This window comes from Vicugna pacos, chromosome 15 (assembly GCF_048564905.1).
Source record: "Vicugna pacos chromosome 15, VicPac4, whole genome shotgun sequence".
Lineage (NCBI taxonomy): Eukaryota > Metazoa > Chordata > Mammalia > Artiodactyla > Camelidae > Vicugna > Vicugna pacos.
The window spans coordinates 45,817,613-45,839,086 of NC_133001.1; the positions used below are offsets into that span (position 1 = coordinate 45,817,613).

General features: G+C 47.7%; 1 long non-coding RNA gene across 1 annotated transcript in view; it reads left to right on the top strand.

The window, feature by feature from the left end:
* LOC140685905 (uncharacterized) overlaps positions 1-9,642 on the top strand; it is a 39,780-nt gene extending 30,138 nt beyond the window's left edge. Inside the window, exons 2-3 of the long non-coding RNA XR_012059364.1 lie at positions 8,499-8,621; positions 9,453-9,642. This is a non-coding gene — a long non-coding RNA (uncharacterized lncRNA). The remainder of the gene's footprint in view (positions 1-8,498; positions 8,622-9,452) is intronic.
* The last annotated feature ends 11,832 nt before the right edge of the window (positions 9,643-21,474 follow it).

The window sequence follows — 21,474 nt, forward strand, 5'->3', positions numbered from 1 at the left end:
GTGGAGCCTCTCAGCCTCCATCACTGCGTGGGCCAGTTCCTGTGGTAAATCTCCTCTGGTATTTCTCTCTGTATCCCACTGGATCTGCTTCTCTGGGGAACCCTGACTGATGCCCTGCGTCCTGGATCGCTGCTTTCCCTCTCACTCGGTCCTTGGGGTCCAGGATCAGCAGTAAGGAGGGCAGAGGCTGAGTGTGCCCATCTCCAGGCTTGTCTTCCTAAGGTAGGGTGGGCTCTGCTGACAAGGGCTTGTCCCTGCTCTTTCATTCTAGTGTCTACCCACAACAAGGCAGTGTGTTAACTGTGTTCATTCCTACTTCACAGTGGGTGTGCTGGTGAAGCCGCGGGTGGGAGAGCAGGGCTCGCAGGGTTGGAGGTGTAATCTAAGGCCATTAAACCTTGTAGGTTTAATAATTTCAGAAATGTCTTTCTGTCTCTGGTTCTTGCGTTCCAAAGATGAACTATCCTTGGATGGGGCCGTCAGGCAGCCTTGTTCCAGATGAAACAGTGCTCCTTCTGAGTGGGGCCAGCTCCAAAATGAATCTGTGCCTGGAAAAAGTGGGTGTCACACTGATGATCATGAGATTCAAGTCCCAGCTGGGAAGATGAGACCCAAGGACCCCGGGCTCTAGTCTTCTGTGGAAGCTGGGATCTCAGTCGTTGTAGCTCTCACAGGAGGATAAGAACCACCACCATTTCTCAGACCTAGAGGGACTTTGCCATCAGGAAGTTCTCCAAGCCCCATAGAGAAGAAAAAGCACAGGGGTGGAAGTCAGAAGACGTGCATTTGAGCCCCAGATCTGCTGCTGGTTGACTTTGGGACGCTCGATTTCTCGCCTGTGGAAAGGGAAAATTAGTAGAAGTATTTGGGAGGTTGTTGTGTAGACAAATTAGGTCATGTAATCTTTAAGATCAGAACATGTTTTATTGTTTTTTTGTTGTCATTGTTATTTAAAAAGTCACTGGATTTCTGTCACATATGACAGTGGTCTGTCTCTCTCAGTAGCGTGATGATACTACATCCAACAGCTCGAAAAGGACCGTTCCAATCCTGCTATTTATTGGCGATAATTTTTTTTATTGGCTACAATTTTAATGAAGAGGACCGCTGCTTCCTCCCTCCCACTCTTAAAATAATGTGGAAGATAAAGAATCTCCCTGACAATTAGTTCTAGCAACACCCGTGCTAAAATCATTCTCATTTTGATTTCCTGGCCCCAACCCAATCCTTCCTGAGTGGGCTGGCTGCAGTTTTTCTTTCCTTAGCTTTTCTTTTCCCCGAGGACACAGAATATTTGCAAGGCACAACATTTTCCTTTAAAAAAGATTTCCCCTAAAATCTGAATGTTATTAATGGATCACTCCTGGAAGACACTGACCCAAATATCAGACAGTCTAAAAACCATACAGTCATGTAATGGCCTTCGACTTCTCCCCTCTGCTCTTCTTCTTGTCCTTGGATACATAGAATGTGTTCAGAAAGTCACATCACGGTGCTCAGCAACAGTACTTGACAGTGTATCGTTTTATATTTTCTTGCCAACCTGATGATGGATGAGAAGGAACTGAAACTCACTTATGAAATCCTCAGCTGTTTCACAGTAAATACAGTTTCTTAACAATAGGGTTCATTTATTCATTTATGCATCAACAGCTTTTTGAGGGTCTACAGTGTGCCAAGCCCTTTGCTAAACATTGTAATACAAAAGTAAGAAATTCAGGTTCTTGGCCTCAAGGAGCCGATATCTAGGAAGGAGGTGGAAAATAAATAGAAAGATAGAAAAACATGAGAAAACAAAGGAAGGAGTGGGGGATTTTGCCTGGAAGGATGGAGACGGCTTCCGGGCTCAGCTCCCGTCTTGCTGCTCCGCACCTGCAGGGCACTTTTTTCACATCCAGCCTCTGCCAGTTCCCACACACCTCACTTCTGAGTCTGCTGGCCTGGACACTCCTCATCTGAAGGTGGACTTGGCCGCTTCTCATCTTTTGATGTCATACCTCTCATTTGCACTTTCCCTAGCACAGGAATTATGTCTTATATCCTTTGGATGCTGGTTCTAAGGGGTTCTAAAGTATTTCCAAGGAATATCAGTGAGAAGGGGGGCAGAAGATCACTGAATCTAACCCCTCTTCCCTCCCCTCTCCTCCCTCCCTCGTCTCTCCAGCTGGCAAGGCTGCATGAGCTGGGGCTCAGAGTCCCGCTGCTGCTGAGACTTGCCTGAGGAAGTGTGAGGACATGGACCCAAGGGGCCATTATACCCGGGTCCTCCCTAAACACCTAATAGGAGCTTATCTCTGTGGTTGGCCATGCAGAACCACCCTAGAGGTGGGGCGGGGGTGGGAGAGTGGAGGAACTGTAGGGCTGGAGAACCAGAAATTATCAGAACAAAAAGTTACATGTTCAGCCCTGTGCTGGGCCTTGCTGAAATTGGGGGTTGGGGGTGGGCATGGCCTTCCAGGAGCCCTAGCTGTGCAGGTTTAATGTGTGCTCAGAGCCTAGAGAGGGTCAGAAGTTGATGGGCTTAAAGGGGCTCAGAGGGTTGAAGGCTCTCTAGTCTTCAGTGGTCAGAGAAGATTCTACAAAGAAGGTGGGACAGACAGGTGAAACGGGGCTCAAACTTCTGAGGGATTTTGGTGAGGCTGAGGGGATTATGTGATGTCACTTTTGCATACCTGGATTCTTCAAGGTTTAGAGGTGGTGCTTTGTAATATTAACTGATTGATCCATTCGTTCTGGGTTGAGTCTAAGACTGGAGTGAATTCTAAGATCTCTTTTCATTTCACTGCTATACTTTCTCATTGTATTTCTTTCCTTTGCCCTAAAATGGAGACATTAGACTCTCTCTATGTTTAATTAGATTTTCTGAAGAAAATCCGATGGATAATCATTCTGAATGACACTCTACAGCAAAAGGTTTATCTCGCCAAGTGTTGGACATAGGATACTCAGAACAAAGGCTTGAAACTGCCACCCTCATGTGAATGATTCTCCATCTAGGGCTCAACCATATCTTTGGCCGATTTATCCAGTTGTTTGCTGAATTTCCACCTGGATATCCCGCAGAGACCTCAAAGTTAACATGTTTGAAGCTTTCTGTTGTATCTGTCATCTCCCCACCCCTAACACACCCTCATCCTAGACTGCCTTCCTCAAAAGCAGTGCACCCAAAACGCTGGGGTCATCTCCGACTCTGCCTGCTGCCTTCCTCACCCTTTACCTAGAGCCGGTATCTAAGCTCCACACCTGTAGCTGCTTAATCACTCAATCCCACCCCTTCTCCTCACCTGTCCCTGCAACTTTAGCCAAGATTCCTCTGCATGTTGCCTAGATTATTCAGTAGAACATGGATTGGGATGCTTGCCCTGAAATAAAAATCTGATCCATCAGCCCCTAGCTTAAACACCCATCTGTGGGTTTGTCTGCAGTGGAAAACCAACTTCGTGTGGCTTACTTTCTCCCTCCATCCTCGTTTCCATCCTCACATCCCCTTTCCCTCAGAAAACTCTTCATGATCTTGAACTTGCCCACCTTCTTGTCTCTGCATGTACCTGTAAGTATGCTTGTTGTATTATCTCTCCCTCACGTCTATATCTGGAAAAACTGGTGTCCAGGACCTACCCTCCTGTCTTTACTGAAGCCTTCTTTGACTGCTCCAGCAAGAGTGCCCCCGTCATGTGGGTTTTGGTGCCACCTTGGGTTACTACGTTTTACCATGACTGTATTTAAATTTGTATGATGATGATCTGTCCAACTGAGAGGGAAGGGATTACTGTCTTATCCATCACGGAATCTGCTTAGCTGAATAGTGTTTGTTAATGGTTAAAACAGAAAAGGGTCTTAGATCTTAAAGAGTTTAATTCCTTTTAAATTCATTTATTTACTCATTCATTCATTCGCTCCCTGTGCAAACATTCACTGAGTACCTACTATGTGGGAACTCGCTCGCTCTCTCTAGGCAACAAAGCCTTGATTAAACAGACATGAAAGAGAAACAGCTGCCAATCTTTCCTCCAGGAAGCTCTGCTCCACAGGACTTCATTTAAGGATCCTGGAGCTTCAGTTTTCTTTCGTCAGCTTTTTCCTTAATGGCCAAACTCGTGGTGGCAGTGACAATGGATTCTGCATTAGTATTAAAAATTTATTCAATAAATAATGGATTAGAACCTCTGTTTAATAATTATTAATGCACTGCAATTGCAGCTGCCCAAATCTCAGGATGTTTTAAACATAACTAATTGAAAACACAATTAACAGCAACTTGCCGAAATAAATCCGGAAGGCAAAACATCCTTGAAAGCCTCAGACTATAAAAGCAAAAATCCAAAAGCAGCCCCTTCCTCATATTCCCCTAAGAGGCAGGGTTCATGCTGGGCTCCAGCGGAAACTCTGGTAGCAGATGGTGGCACTGGGCTGGGTTTGGGACTTGAAAGTTGGCTTACTAACAGCTTCTCTGCAGCTACTGAAACTTGAGGTGACCACTTCATTATGCCTGGAGGCAGGGGGGATCTGCCTGACCAGGATGCTGTACTCAGGCACTTATATCATTCAGGCCCTTAGAGCGAGGCAGATTCAGCCACCTTGTTGCACACAAACTCAGCAAAGCAAAGGCCAGTCCCTGGGGTCTGGCAGTGCATGGAGTGGGGCGCCGTCTCAAGTTAGGTCACAGGGTGAGTGAGTGTCAGAACTGTGGCTGGAAAACCTGGGCTCCCAGCATCAAATGCTCCCAGCATCACAACCACCAGCCCTGATGCCTCCCACATTCTTTCTGGGGCTGGTTCTGCTTCTCCTGACTCATCCCAGGTGGTGCATCTGCGTCTCTGGATCGAGGGTCTAAGACAAGGGCCCCTGGACTTTCTTGCTTCAACAACAGTTAGCAAAAGTAGGAAATGCATCGAGACATTTATAGGATGAGCCCTGGATTGACCGTTGGACACTGGAATCCCAGAAGGGCACTGAAGAAAGACCTTGGCCTTTGGGTTGGGTTTAGCATGGGTAAGCATGGATCTTTTCCTCCACTTTTCAGCTTTTTATACCTGTTCCTACCTCACTCTCTACCCCAGGGACTTTTGGACCCGGATACATTGGCCTCCTCGCTTTTTATTAATCCTTTGTATGTTTTTGTTTATTTGTTTTTTGTTTGTTTTGTGTGTGTGTGTGTGTTAAGTATTCAGTGAGACATTGTAAGGAAATTTATCAACAAAGCTGGCCGGTGGCAGGCCCTCAACTCAACACAGGGTAATTCCCCTTCCACTCCCGGCCTTGTCCACTGCACCTGCATGTTTAATCCATCTCCAAGATTCTAAATGCTGCTGTGGGCATGCTTTCAACAGAACAATGTGGTTATTGAACACATGGATGTTATTCCTGAAGAACAGGAGGTTGCTAAGGAGCAAACTATCCCATTCAGGGGATCTGTCTGGAGGGGAGCTTGGCTGGAGCTTGAGGTATGAAGAGGACAGTAATAGATGTGACCAGAGAAACCAGATGGGGATGTACTGCAAAGTACCCAGAGAGCCAGGCTAGCATGTTTGACCTTCGTTTTAAGAGAGACGATGAAGAATTTTTAAGCTGGAAAGTAGCATGGATTTTAGTTTAATCTGTGTGCTGTCGAGCAGTGAATTCGTAAACTCTTGTGTGCATCAGGATAATTTGGGAGGCGGGTTAAAACTCGATTGCTGCTACTATGTATAAAATAAACAACAAGTTTCTTCTGTAGGGCACAGGGAACTATATTCAACATCTTGTAGCTACCACAATGACAAAATATGAAAATGAATATATGCATGCATATGTATGGATGAAACATTATGCTGTACACAAGAAGTTGACACAACATTGTAAACTGACTATACTTCAATTAAAAAGAAAAAAAAGAAACCAATTGCTGGACCCCATGTCCCTAGTTTCTGATTCAGTAGTCTCGAGAATTTGCATTGCTATCAAGTTTCCAGGTGATGTCGATGCTGCCGGCCCAGGGACTAGGCTTTGGAAACCATTTGTGTAGAGGATGGCCTGGAGGTGGGTAGGCCTGTAGGCATGGAGTTGTTTAGGAGACTGACACACTAACCCAGCTGTAAGATGCTGTGACTCTGATTTAAAGCAAGAGCTGGGACTCTAGAAAGAAGGGGAGATATCACAGAAGAGTCACTAAGAGTTGGTAGCCCAACAGGGTGAGTGGGGATGATAGGAGAATCTTGGAGGTTTTTCTAACTGGGGACCTGAAAGAATGATGGCGTGAGCAGAGGCTTCCTGGTCAGGATGAAGGACAATTATTTGGCTGATGATTCGCAGGTACAAGTGCAACAGGAAACCTGAGGGTCTGCAGCTACTTCCTACCTGAGACCTCGACTGTGGCAGTGGCCCGCATGAGTGATATTTCTAGGAGGGGACCCCCAGGCTGGGGCTAGGGTGAATCAAGCGAGGAGGTATCACTCAGGGTTGTACAACCTTGTCTGACCCCAGCTGTGAGCACCTCATTAAAATTTGTGCCCCAGGGGCCTTGTTTGACTCACATGCCTTGTTCAACTCACTCTAATTTACTTTTTATTTTTGAGGGGAAGGTAATTAGGTTTATTTATCTTAATGGATGTACTGGGGACTGAATCCAGGACCTTGTGCATGATAGGCAGGCACTCTGTCCCTGAGGTATGACCTCCCCACTGTGTTCATCTCACTCTAGCACTAAGGTTTGGTGAAGCCATTGCTCCAAGCCTGTAAGGGGCCTGGTGAGCAGCAGGGTGAGGCGGAGGGCTGTGAACCCCAACTATATATTGAATCCAATGCGGTTCAGTCCGCATTGGAACACAGTCATATCCCATCATCCTTTTATCATAGGGTCCCACACACCTGGACGTGGCTTGTAGCAATCCGAATTTTGTATCCACAGGACTTGAATGGGGCTGGTCAATGGAGACAGAGGGCTAGGGAGCCTTACAAAGCCATAGTGCCCTCTCTGGATAAGGTGGAGACAATCTTCAGATGCTGGCAGTGCCTGTGTTCTGCACCAGCTGAGCCAATGAACAGATCCAGCTGTTCTCTGGAAGGGCAAAGAGAGAGTCTTGTAGCATCTTTCTTGAGCAAACTTTTAAATGTATTTTGTTGTTGTTGTTGTCTGTTTTTGTTTCTGTTTTTGTTTTGAGGACTTAATCTATGGAGTGCCAACACACAACCACAGCAATCCAAGTTTAATCTCTAAGCATTCATCTCCCAAGTTCAGATTTTTCTTCCATCTTCTCAGCTGGTGCATTCCCCAACTTCTGAATTTCTAAAAATACCCAGCGTAGTTCCCTCTACAAAACACCAGCACCCTGCCAGCTGTTAAACAAATAAACTCAAAACAAAAATGCTGTAGTTGTGAAATAAGATATATTCAATTAAATAAAAAAGGAAAAGCAAGTGCCATTACAAGAACAGAAAACTGTAAGGCATAAGATAAAAACTAAATTACTACGAGGCAGCTCGATCCAATCTAATCCTTAAAGATAAAGATGAAACCAGAAAATTGCGTGTATTGAGAAATCAACATAAGCCCTGAGCAAATATTAACTAGAGATCTATAAACTGGTTGATAATAAACAGTACTATGAACATTAGGATTAGGGAAGGAAGTGGAAAGGGAACCTCTCTGGGGTGTGGGGGACTTGAGTTCATGTCTCCATCCTGCTTGGAACAGCCTTGATGGAATGATCTTATCAGAGTGACTTTTCCGTTAGCTAATTTCAGTAAATCTGAGAGAAAAAAACTGAATGGCAGAGAGGTACCTGGCAAACTTCTATCTATCATCTTTTGAAAGACACAGGGATGGTGTGATCTCATCTTATCAGGCTATAAAGTGGAGCTTGTGGATACAATGTTGGCTTTTACTGTGGGTTTCTAACTCAGCTATTGACATGATTTTAACAGTGTGTTTAAGCATGAAGAATGGTCCAATTACATGTTAAGTAGCCTTTTTTTATAGTTCTAATAAAGGTTCATTTAGACGTTTATACTGACAACTCAGTTCTTTGGAAGGGGATTTTTCAAGCTGCCTGCTAGAAGAGAACATTTCCTGGCTGCAAAAAAGAAAAAAAAAGAAGAGAGAGAGAGAGAAGCCTGCTATTAGCTAGGAAATGTTGCTCCAGCTTTGAGAGATGCCATTTGTGTGGGGGCTGAGTCTTCTGATGGAGAAGTCGGCAGTGGCAGCTGGAAAAATCCAGTGAATTCACAGGTGAAGATGCCCTCTTTGTCACAGTTTCAGGCTCCGGGACAAAGACTCTCCTTGGAGAGCATTCATGCACTGCACGCCCCTCACAGGGAGCTTCAGAATACGACCTGAATGGGAAACCGACTCCTGACAGGCAGGGAACGCGGTTCTCCATCAGATCAAGGTGCAGGGACAGCCCGGTCCTCTGAGGGAACTGGAAGGCCCTTTGGGGACAGAGTTAGTGTTCTTAGGCCCCTGGGGATGCAAGTGACCTGGGGGCTCTTAGAAACATAGTGTTTTTTTTTTTTTCCTCTAGTGAGACTCCAACTGAAGTGTTCCTGACAGAAAAAGAGATACCTATGTGCTCTTAGGTCTGGAGAGAAATCTCCACAATTTCCTGGAGTCTGGACTGACGTCGGAGTCCAGTCATTAACTCGCTGTGAGTCTTCTCGGGGTCTCACACCCTGGCTGCCAGCTCCTGGATGAAAGGGGCTTGTATTAGTGTGCAAGGGCCACCTGGTAACAAAGTTCCAGATACGGGGGCCAGGGTGTAAACAACAGAAACTTATTTTCTCATAGTTCTGGAGGCTGGACGTACAACATCAAGGTGTCCGCAGGGTTGGTTTCTTCTGAGCCCTCTCTCCTTGGCTTTTCCATGGCCGTCTTCTCCCTGTGGCTTCACATGGCCTTCCCTTTGTGTGTGTCTGTGTCCCAATTCCCTCTTCTTATAAGACTACCAGTCCTGTTGGATCAGGGCCCACCCTAATGACCTCATTTTAACTTAATTGCCCTTTTAAAGACCCTGTCTTCACATACAGTCACGTTTTGAGGTACCTGGATAAAGACTTCAACATATGAATGGGTGGGGGGGACACAGTTCTCTGCATCTGTATCTTCTTTGTGTATCTGGGGGTACAAATACACGTACTTCTTACCCTGCCTCCAGAGGATAACTCAAGAGGGAAGTGGGGGGCAAAAAATCAACCTCCTCTATTCTCCTCCTTCTACTAATGGAGAACAGGAGTGGGGCCATTGCTTTAGTTTAATAGTAAAAGAAGGAAAAAGTAGATTAGATGTGTGTGATTTCATGCTGCACTCAAAGGCTCCTTAACACGTTCCTATCTCCTCAACTGGCTCTTGTTTAAACTCCACGGCCACACTCCTAACCTACCTTAAGGAGTCCTATTTTCCAAGTCATTAATTGTTTTCTTGCATTCTTAGAGATTTTCAAGTTTCTCCTAATCCCTCCCAAATCCTGTGCATTTCGCAGGTAACCTGGAGAGGCTCAGAGTGCCCCGGAGATGCTGATAATCTCCAAACACTTCATCTGGTGGAGGAGCTTTTCCGTCATCCGCCCCTGCGTTTAATTCACTTGATTCCTATGTATGTGCGTGTTGACACCCCACATGCAGGGAGGGCCGGAACCAATTAAACACAAAGCAAATAAAACACCAGCGCTCACTCCGCAGAAGAGGAGTGGGCTATGCAGGAATTTCTATTAAGGTAACTCTGGTGTGTGGAGGATGTCATCCCACCAAACTGACAAGCTTTTAAAAAAAAAATCACCCCTTGTAGGAAAAATAACAGTGACACAGAAATCACATCAATAAGGCTACGCTATTCATAAGTCACAAAATTTAAACAAAAAGGCAAATCCCAAAATTGAACCTCTAGGTCAAAATCATGATAAGTCAGGAACTTTTGAGGAAATCATTCAGCCTGAGTGCTACCTGAGTGATAACTTTATGTCGAAGGGAATTTCCCATGGTCTGAACTTGCCAGCCTCCACCCCTGTCTCTGCCCAGAGCCAAGAAGACCCTGCAGAGGGTTTTAGAGGAAGCATGGATTTGGATTCGGGAGGAGCAGCCCCAGGGAGGGAGCCCACAGTGTTGGCCCCGGGCACCAGAGTTAGTCTGACAGGCACCGATGTGCTCTGAGCTGTGCCGGTGCACTCTTCCCTTCCCATCCTGACTGCTTCTTCCCCTACTGAGCTGACGGCCCGGGCCTCATTGGGATCCATCAGGACATCACAGGGCGTGTGCTGCATGGTGATGAGGAGGAGCTGGAACAGAGGGAGACTCAGACACTCCCAGGCATCCTCCAAGATTGAGTGTACAGATCAGCCAAAGTTGTGATTAAAATAACCATGTGTTCCAATAAAACCCTGGGATGGGAAGTAATGAGTTTCCAGGGGAGGAGCAGGGAGTCAGGAAATGCTCGGTGGGGCCCTCTGAAGAACAGAGGGACGAGGAGGTCAGTGCCCTCTGGGGTCACCTAGCATCGAGCACTCAAAACAGCAGCTCTGGGGGCGTGGTCAGCCTGGGCAGCCAGGAGCGGTTTATCACCTTGATGAGGTGGGTAGGGGCGCCCTGCAGGATAGAGGAGTGGGAGCCAGCCCGGGAGACTGCTGACCTCAGCGACGAAGGGAAGGTGCTGATGGCAGGTGGAGGCCTCAAGTAACAGGGGAGGCTCCCTCGGCCCTCCCACCTTCCGCCCAATGTGCCATGGTTGGCCCAGACCTTGATTCCACTTTGTGCCTGGGGAGGACGTTTGGCTGTGTGGTGGGGGAAGGTGGGCAGGACTTGGAAGAAGAGAGCGTATGTGGGAGTCCCCAGAAACCCGCCCGCCTCTTACCCACTTTAAGTGTAAGAGAGGCAAGGTAGAGAGCCATGCACTGAGGCACTATTGTTTTTTTGGGGACTCTGCCCAGCACTGGAGGCCCAGGGGAAGGCCCCCAGCACCCACGTCAGCAGTGAGGACTAGAAGGTCGGAGTGTGTATAATGGGGTCGTGTTCACTTGCCAGTGCTGCCCTACCAAAGCGGCACAAACCAGGCAGCTGAAACAGCAGACATGCACTGTCTCCCAGTTCTGGAGGCCGGAAGTCCAAGGTCAAGGCTTGGCAGGGTTCTTCCTTCTGGGGGCTGTAAGAAGGGATGTGCCGCTCGAATCTCCTCGTGTCTCCTGTCACGCTGGCAGCCTGTGCGGTTCCTCTTCATCTCCCCTTGCCGTTCTCCCAGGGCGCGTGTCTGTCTCTGTGCACATTCCCCCTTTTTTATAAGGCTATCGTCATGCTGGACTAGGTCCACCCTGATGACCTCATCTTAACTGGATCATCTGCAGAGACTCCCGTTCCCAATGCGGTCACATTCACAGGTACAGGAGTTTAGCACTTCATCAGCTTTTGGGGGGACAGAATTCAATCACAGGGGGCAAGGGTGCCAATGGGCTATCAGGAAGAAGCTGATTTTTAGAACAGGCTGGGTTGCAGCCCTGTAGCATGTGAGTTAGGTGGGTTGTTCAGTACTTGTGTTCTTAGTTGGAAAGTCAGGGTTTCCAGAGTGCTGCTTTACAGAGTAGGTGTGAGGGTGATAATGGAGCTGAAGACCCTTTGATTTTTGAAGAGGATGCACCTGGTTGTTGTTATGGCGCTAATGGGCCGCCTGTATGTTCTCTCACTGAAGACAGTGGCTCTATTCTTGGTCCCCTTGTCTTCTCAACTGTGAAATGGGTTGAATAAATAGTGCATTAACTGGGCATCTAACCCTGCAGCGTGGCAGTTATAAAAACGGGTAGCCATGTGTGTGTTGGCAGCAAGCCACATCTGGGAATTGGGGGCAGGGAGTTAAGATCAATAAGGAGCCGGAGACTCAGGGGATTTGGTGAGGACATGAGGAAAGGGAGGCAGCCCTGAACAGGTGGGTCCAAGCTGGGCAGAGAGCAGCAGGGGTTATGTGGTGCAGAGGGAAGACAAGAGACGTTCGAAAGCTTGTTTTCAGTCGTGTTCCAATCCAGAATGCAGAGATTCTGATTCTCATTCTGATGGGTTTTTTCCCCCCACACCAAGCAAATCTCTGATACCAGCCGGGTGTCCTACAATTCAACTCAGTTCTGACGCTACCTGGAGATGAGGTCCTACAAGTCAAGGGCTCAGTCCTGCAAGACTGACGCCCACCCTCCCAGTTAGATTCCAGCTGCAAGTCCAGGTTGTCACCTGGGCTGTGAATTGCAGGTTCCCCTGCCCTCTTCCTTGGGTTTGATTAATTTCCTAGAGCTGCTCACAGAACTCAGAGAAACTTATTACTTACCATTGCCAGTTTATTATGAAAGGATATAACTCAAGGACGGCCAGATGGAAGAGGTGAGAGGGGCAAGGTATGTGGGGAGGGGCACAGAGCTCCCATACCCTCTCCAGGTGTGGTGCTCTCCCCAGATCTCCACGTCTCCACCAACCCAGAAGCTCTTCAAACTCCATCCTTTGGGAATTGTTACGGAGACTTCTTCGTGTAGGCATGATTTATCATTAATTCCACTTTCATCCTTTCTCTCTTCTCAAGGGAATGAAGGTTGGGGTTAAGATTTGCAAGTTTCTAATCTTGCCTTGGTCTTTCTGGCCACCAGTCCTCATCTAGGAACTCACCCAGAGTTGCCTCGTTAGAACAAAAGACCCTCCTATTACCCAATTACAAGGTTTTCAGGAGCCCTGTGTCAGAAACCAGGCTCAAAGACCAAATATTAGAATAAAAGGTGTTCCTAGTGTTCTTATCACTTAGGAAATTCCAAGGGTTTCAGGAGCTCCATGCCAGGTGCTTGGGATGGAGACCAATATATATTTTCTCTCATCTCAGAGATGCTATTTTACAGGCGCTTACTAGCCAGGGTGCACGTGCTAGGGTGCCTCTCAGACTGGGGGGCCTGGGACTTGCTTCTTGAAAGTCCTAGGACTTCAGCTGCTCAGTGTTTTTACGGCTTTGTGTACTAGCTCGGTTTACCAATTTGGGATTCCTTTCTTTGATAGCTCTACTATTTACAAATATATGCACACCTTTGGTCTTCTAGCCTAAAGAAAGGAAACCATTCCTTGGAGGTGACAGAGAATGACCAGCCCCTCCACCGTGACCTTGGTGGTCGAACCATAGCAGGTGTTGGGTCAGTGCCCCTCTGGCCTCACCCCTCCGCAAGCCAGCGGCCTTGCCGGTGGGCCAGGGTTGGCATATGTGCGTGTCAACCACAGTGCTTCACCCTGGGGACCTCGCCCCTGACCTCCAGGCCTATTCTTGGTCTCCCCAGCCTCATCCGTGTCCCCAGACTGACTTCTCATTCCTTCAATGCTGTAAGCCCACACCTTTCTCCGCAGCCTGCAAGGGGAGGCAGCTCGTTGACAAAGAAAGCTATGGCTGGTGATTTTTCTTTTTCTTCTTGCTCAGTTCTGAAGCTGAAAAAAATCACAGCATACTTCAAACTTGAGCAGTGGCTGTGAATGTATTCACTCTTGAATTCATCTGTGAGGTTATTATACGCAGCTTTGATGTTACAGCAAGACTACCTGGGTCGTTTTGTTCCAATTACTCAGTGCAGAGGAGGAGGACTTCACGCCACACAAAGGCGCCGACTTTGATGTTGTGTCGAGGCTGCCCTTCCCGGGGCTGATGCATCAGGAGCGACTCCGGGCAGCCGGGGCGCATCCACATGGTGGGGCCCTAACCCGGAGCGGGGCAGCTGGGTGCTGCCGGCCCCGAGGAGCCCTTGTCAGGGCAGCCATAAGCGTGGGCCTATCGAGCACATTTCCCATTGCATCACAGAGGATTCGGAAATAACCTCATTTTCCTCAATTAGGAAGATGGAGATTGTAATGGCTATACTTTGCTCTCTTCAGACGTCTTTCATCTCTGCATCGCAAAGTGCTCTGAAAGCATGATTAAGGAAGCTTCCTAACTCCCCAGCCGGGCAGGCGCCCCACTGCCTGCTTCTGTCAAGGCTAAATGGTTGAGGCCAGCTCACTGGGTGAACTCAGGGTAATGGGAGATCCTGCTGACCCCAGCATAGGGCAAGGATGGATGCTGGAAACCCGCTGGATGGGGGCGGGAGGGAGCTCGAGGCAGCCCGGTGCAGAGGTGGATTCCTGAATGGGGAAGTCGGGGTCTCAGAGCCAGCCCTGGCTGTCACACTGGCCTGTTGTCAGAGTGTGGACCAGGTACCACCACCCACCCCATTCTGGGTCTCAGACTCAGTGCGTGAAGAGCCGGAAGGGGAATTTGAAGATGTGTCAGGTACCCCGTGGCTCTGCTGTTCTGTGTCACGTGATGACGGATTTGACAGCCCTGGACTCCCCGGCCCGCCTTTCGTCTCTCCTTGACATCCCTGCTCAGAACCTAGGGTGCTCCCCACACCTCCTATGGCCCAGAAGCTCTCCTTGCAGCCCGTGTCCTGTATCTTCCATAACACCCCATCCCCAGGCACAGATTCCCACGCATTCTCCACACACCGCTTTGTCACATCTCCCGTTTAGAGCACGCGGGTCCCTGCGGGGTCTGCCTTCCATGCTTTGCCTTCGAGGTGCGTTCTCCACTCTCCCCTTTTTCCTCTGCCTTTCCTCCAAACACAAGTACTGGCTCCTTTGTTTTTTTGCCACACTGGATTGTGTTCCTCTGTCCATTTAGGCCAGAACTCCTCCTCCAAGACCCTCCAGCGCCTGCCAAGCCTCGGTTGTTTGCTCCGGCATCAACCACCCAGCTGACTGTGCTTTTAGTTTGTCCACTCTCATTGCTACCAGCATCCCTGCCTCCTGTTGTGGTTGTTCCTGCCCCCTTCCCAGTTAGCTGTCCTCGTGTGCTGTGGGCTAAGAACAAAACTCACTGAGCTGAAGTGGAGGTGGGACCAGAAGGCTGAGAGGCTTCCGTGTGTATCTCTGCCTGGATGGCGGAGCCTCGCACCTGGGCACTCGGCTGCCTTTTTAACGCCTTTCTTTTCTCAGCTGTGCCCCATAATGGCTGAGGACACAGGATACTCGCGTTCTGGGTGATGGGACACAATGTATCTGCAGTAACGGGTGGTGCACGAAGGGGGCGGCTCTGGAGAGGGAGGGCAGTGGCAAGCCCATTTCCTTCTGCTTGAAGCGGGATTAAAAAAAGGAAAAAAACTAGACCTGTTTGTTATTGCTGATTAATAGGTGCTTCTAAATGTTGCATTTTGAAAAAAAAATTGTGATGCCACTCAAAAAACACTTTCCACCAGTGTTTTGGAAATCCCAAGGGTTTCCCAGTTGAGAAAGTTGACAAAGTCAGATCATGTTTTGGAGGATGGCTTATGAATTGGAGGGTTCTTATTCTTGCCCTAGACGTGCCCTGCCTTCTCACTGTCTCATGAGAGCACTCTGCTGGGGAGAGGTGATCGCCCTTGGCTCTCAGGAGCTGGGGCTTGGTGTGGTCACACTGTCCCCTTGTGGGTTGGTCTGACCAGCCACCAGGGCAATTCTGGGGAAAAGCTGTATTTTGTTATAGTGGTTTTCAAGTGTAAAAAGCCCAGTAAAACTTAATCATATCCTTTTTCTGGAACAAACAAAAAGAAAACTGCTGAAGTGGAAAATTCAGTATAGGAAATATAGGAGAGTCATTAGGTTGGAGTTTCAAAAACGAGAAAGAATTCCTGTGAGTATTTACGGGTTTGCCGGGGGTAGGGCGGACCACCCATCTGTTGGGCAATGGACTCGGGTCTAACAGGCTACTCTGCTGTGAGTGAGATGCTTCCTGTGGGCCCCTTCTATGAGCTGCTCTTTCGCTTGGCCTCATTGCCAGTCCTGACTTCGTTTCAGCACCCCTGCCCCCACCCTAAGCTGCTCACAGGCAGGCTCACTGGTGCTGCCGACCACGTGCTCAGTCCTGGGGGATTCCTTCTGAATCTATAAGCAGCTACAGGGCCCTTCCTGTGGCTTTCCAGGGCCCAGGGGCCCAGTCACCCTGCCGTGCCCTCGTGTGTCTATGCTGCTGGGCCTCCTTGGCTGCCGTCAAACTTGGGACAAGTGTTCCTAGGAGCGGTCCTCAGGGTTCCATCTGTGGGACTTGACTGCATCCTGATTCCTGAGTTTCACCTTCGCAACCTGCCTCCTCCAGTTTCTTCAGGCTCAGTGGTCACCCTGCCTGTCCCTTTGACTGATGACCAGATTCCTTGCTTGTTTGAGAAGCACCGATGGTTCAAACCATCGGTGACAACATGCAAAAAAGACAGGGTAGGGAGTGGGACATGGGAGGGAGCAATAAATCTGCCCGAGAAGAGCTATAGGGTTCCATTTGGACATGGATGGTGAGGGGATCTTTTTTGGATGCTACATTCACAGAAGGCGGACAGTGAACTTTCTTTGCCATCTCTTTAGGTTATTTGTTTTATCACATTAATTTGCATTGCATGGCAGCATGCAGTGGTCCATCATTTCACAAATACCTTGGCCTGTCACCCATGCCCTGCTAGTATTATCAGTGGCAGAAGTGGCCAACTAACCACCAAGATGTGTGTTCTGCGCCGGAGCATAGAACTGTTGGTGGGAGGGGCTGTCCCGTGAGGGCTACACCCACCAATACCCTCGTGTTTGGGTGGCGACCTGGAGATGAGCTGTTACCAATAGAAATGTTAGCCAAGTTGATGAGTATCATGTCTGGACCAAGGGAGTAAAAAAAGTCTCTCTCCACATGTCAGCTGATTGGAAACATTTGAAGGACTTAGAGTGGGCAGAGCCACAAGATGGAAGGAGCCTGGGTCCATGAGGTACCTGACCAGGAGCACCCTAATTGGACAGTGACATGAATGGGAAATGCATTTTCATTGTGTTAAGCCCCTGAGAATTCATGGGGATTTCACTTACCTAGTGTAAGAGCTGGCGTTACTATAACTCATGCACTTTGGTTTAGTCAACTCAAGGTCTTTCTGGTTTTCACCCAGCGTGAGCCACCCTGTCCTGGTCTGCGTTCATCTCCCTGGTTTCTCTCTTCATTGAGGAACTCAGGAGGCGCTGCTGCTGAGCGGGAAGAAAGAACTATGTGAGAAGGCAAACAGGATAAGAGCTAAGTTAGGGTAGTTATGAAGGAATTTCTTCTCTGGGCCCTGGGAGAATTTTTTTTTCAGTGATTTCTGGGTCTCTGGAATTATGAAAGTAATGGAGTCATGAATATAATTACCTCTATTCTGTAATTACCCGGCAAATATCATATGAATACATAGGGGGTTTGAGTCAGCAGATCTGGCAGCTGCAGAGTTTGATTATGATGATTTAGCTGCTGGGAAATGCCAGGGATTAATTTCAGTCATCAGTGTAGGAACAACAAGGAGAAATGGCCCCAAATTAGGGAAGGACACAGGCAGTCTGCGTGGTGAGAGCCCTTGGTGACTGGGAGGTCAGTTAGTGGAAAGGTTCCCCCCTCGGAGGAGGCCTATCCCTGGAGTTGTTCCTGCAGGACCAGGGGCCATCCAGAGATTTGTCTGCGCTCCGCCACGTCCCCAGGCCGTGGCTCTTGGAGAACCTCACATGTGCGCTCTCTGAAGGTAACTGATGTGTTTGCTTGAACTCTCCGGCTTTTACAGCATTGATCCCTTTTAGTGGCCACAGTACCCCAGGAGGCGGAGTCACAATCTACCCCCATTTTACAGATGTCAGCGCGAGTCCTAAAGGAGCCAGTCTCTCCACGCGGCACAGTGAGTGGCCTTTTCTAGGTCAGAACCCAGGTCCCCGTGTCCTCTTTCTTATCTTGTACTGGCTTTGGGAAGGAATGTACCTCCAATTGTAATGTTTTTCCTGTGGGAAAAAGCGATTTCTTTTCTGATTGCTTGTTTCAAAGGGTTCCCCGGAAAGCTTTAGGAAGAGTGTGAGTATTTGTCGTGCAAATCAGACCCTGGTGTCTGAGGAGGGAGTGGAGAACAGCCTCTACAACGCGGGGGCCCCTGAAAGAGGCCGAGTCGCCCTGCGCTCCTCGCTGCGCTGTGTGATGAGCTGTGTTGTGTGCCTGTTCCTAATTGGGGCCCATTCTCCTTTGTTGTCCCCACGCTGATGACTGAAATGAATCCCTGGCGTTTCTCCGCAGCTAAATCATCAGAATCAAACTCTGCAGTTTGCTTCTACTTGCAGGGCTCCCTTGGTCTCTCCACGGGACAGCGCCCACCTGCCACCAGTGGAGTAGAGAGGGTTGTGGTGTCTGGGCGAGGCCAGCACTGTCCTGGAAGTTTTCCATTAGTCTGATCAGCTCTTTGCTCCTCTTGTTTTGGGACTCAGTGCTCACCATTTACTGTCCCCCAAATTCCCTTGAGGCTGTTATTCAAGTCCAGCTGCCTGGGAAAAGAGACTTGAATGAGGGCTGTTCGGGACCAAGGCTAAAGCATAGGGGTTTGGCCGTCCTCACCACTTTCTCTGTGGGGTGCAGGCTGCTGGTTTGAGGATAGGTAGTGTGAACAGGTCAGGGTGGGAGGGCTGGTTCTGCGCCAATTCCCTGGTGGGGAAAGGTCTGAAACCCTAGAATTCTTGTTCATGGCCACAGCAACACCAGGGACCTGGGGGCAAAGCCGCTCTGGGCAGTAGTTGTACCTACCACGTGCCTTCTAGATTTTTGGACTCATTGACACCAGATGCATTTCCAGACTCTTATCCGTGCTTGCCAACACACATTAACCTGCCTCATATCTACTCAAAACGCAGGCTGGCTGTACATCCTTCCTCTGGGCTTTGTCAGTAACCTAAAGATAGCGTTCTTGAAGATCTGAATTCAGACCTAAATATTACTTTTGAATGAACTTCCAAGCTATTTTCCTGATGCTGATTTGGACTCTGACAATAATTCTAAACTCTTAACGTTGTCCCAGAACCAGATCTCAACAGCTTCTAATCCATAACCTCGATCCAGACATTAACTATAAGTAAATCTTGTTGCTGTAGATTCAAGCTCTAATTTTAACCCAGCTTTAAACCTAACCCCAACCAAGAAATATTTGTAAGGTCTGGCTCTTCTGAGCAGGAATTTGGTACTCTCATCTGTCATCTGTAGGAAAGAAAAATTTTCCTCTACCCTCTTCTGTTCTCTGGCTAGGTCTGTGGAAACAGACAAACAAAAAACTGGCAACAGGCAGATTAACAGGAGAAAAGAGATGCAAATTTATTTGATGTTGAAAGTTTTATGTGGCACAGGAGAGCTTCATAAAAAGAAAACTTCCAAAGAAAGAGCTAAGCTTGGAGGCTTTTAGACCACTTGGGGAAAAGAGGCTAAATTTAAAGAGAAGGGAGAGAGGTGGCAAGACAGAGGATGGGGACTTTGGGCTTCTAGGGTCAGCAAACTGTAAGAAGGCAAACAAATAGGAAAACTGATTAATGGTAGTGAAGGACTAGTTAGTATGGTTTGTTTGTGTGGATTCCTTTTTGGTGCCATCTCCTCTCTGGTGATGAGGTTGTTCTTCCCTTCCTGGTGTGAGAAGTGGGCGGGAGAGGACACCTTTACAGAGGGAATTTATGACCTGTGGTCGGGTAGACAAGGGGACTGTAGAGAGCTCATCCCATGTCTACTTTTTTCTCAAGTGCCTTCAGCTCAAACTATCCTTAGGCCAGGGTGGTAGTTTTTACATTTTCGCAAAAATAATTTAAAATCATGAATCCAATTTTTGGGCCATTTTTTCATCAAAAACTCCCATTGGAAATATAAACATTTTTGGTGAAGGCTGCCATTAATAACTTTTCTGTTGAGCAGAGAGATCAGTGGAAGATGATGAAAAAAAATTATATGAGTGTGAAGCAGAAGTCATCTCTTAACATGTTTCAGTGTGACATAGGGAAAGAACAAAGCCTTTGGAGTTAGACGGATGGGTTTATTACAGCCGTGTTCCACTGCCAAGCAGTTATGAGCAGCTGATTCATTCCTTCATTCATTGAATCGTGCCCTTCTCTGTCTCCATCAATGACCAGAGTAGGCATCGTTCCCGCCCTCACAGAGCTTTCAGTCTAGTGACATAGACACTAAGCATGCAAGCAAACATATATGTGATTATAATGTGAGATAAATTTTGAGATGTATAAATGGGGTATAGAATGAGAGGGTAACAGAAGAGGGTCCTCAGTTTGTGGGGGGTCAAAGAAGGGAATTCTGGGGCTGAAGGGGAAGTAGGAGTTAGTCAAAGAATAGGGGAGAGAGTTTGATTTGGACAGCAAGGCTCTTAACTGCAGGGGAATTTGGACTCATTTCACAGTAGTGTTAGGGCTGCCTGTGCGTGACTTTGTCACCAATGGAAATTGCAGCTCTTATATCATGATGAAATGATGGTAGTTACTAGACCCATTGCTGGATCTCATTAGTTAACAACATGATAAAGAAGCATGTATATTATTGCTACATCCCAAGTATATATATTTTTAATAGATTTTTTTTTTTAGAACACCTTTAAGTTCACAGCAAAACTGAGTGGAAGCCATAGAGATTTCCCATAAACCTTCTGCCCCTCGCCCCCCACCTCATACGCACATCTTACCCTACTACCAAAATCCCTCACCAGAGCGGTATGTCACAAATATCCTTTTAAAATAATATTTTGATAACTTTACTTTGATATAGTTGGTTCCCTTCATAATCCTATGCATTTTGTTTCATACACTGAAAAACATTGTGAGCAGGGCTCCAGAGACCTCACCAGGCTGCCAGAGCAGTTCAGAGCACAGAAATGGCTAAGAAAGCAGGCTGTCGAAGGAGCACCTGCAGAAGGAAGGAAGGAGGCAGCCCCAGTGCAGCGGGAGTAGGATCAGCCAGAAAGGTGGGAGGAAGATGACACTGGAGAGACTGTAGAGCCTTGAGGGTCACTTGGAGGAATTTGATTTTCTCTTATGAACAATGGAGAGCAATTGGAGGGTTTGATGCAGAGATTGGCTTCATGATCTGACTTACATTAAAACATTAAAATGACACCACCACCACCACTATAGCTTCTTCATTGTTGCAGGCGAGTAAAGGAATGTAGGGTTGGTAGAGATAAAACAGGGAGACCTGCAACTTGGAGGAGGGTGATGGCAATTGAAATGTAGAAAAGGGAAGCAGAGTTAAGATATCCCTTGGAGGTGACATTGGAAGCTTGGGACAATGAATTCAACATGGGAGGTGAGAGGAAGAAAAGTGTCAGGGATGATCCTCTGATTTCTTAAAGTCACTGGCGCACGATGGTGCCATTGTCTGTGATAAAGAAGACAAAGGCAGGAAGGCAAAGTGGAAGGGGGGTGTTCAGTTTTAGACGTGTCGATTGAGGTGCCTGCGTGAAATCCAAATGGATGTGTCAAGTAACCGATTGGATAAATGAGTCTGGAGCTTAAATGAGATCTGGGTCGGAGATATGAATTTGGAGATGCCAACAGACAGATGACTTTGGAAATTGTGGAGATGAATGAGGCTGCCTTAGGGGAGAGTGAGATGAGAAAAGGACCTAGAATGGCTCTGTGAACTTCAAAATGTAGACATGGTGTAATAATGGATTATCCCAATGATTATGCAAAGAGCTAGCGTTTATT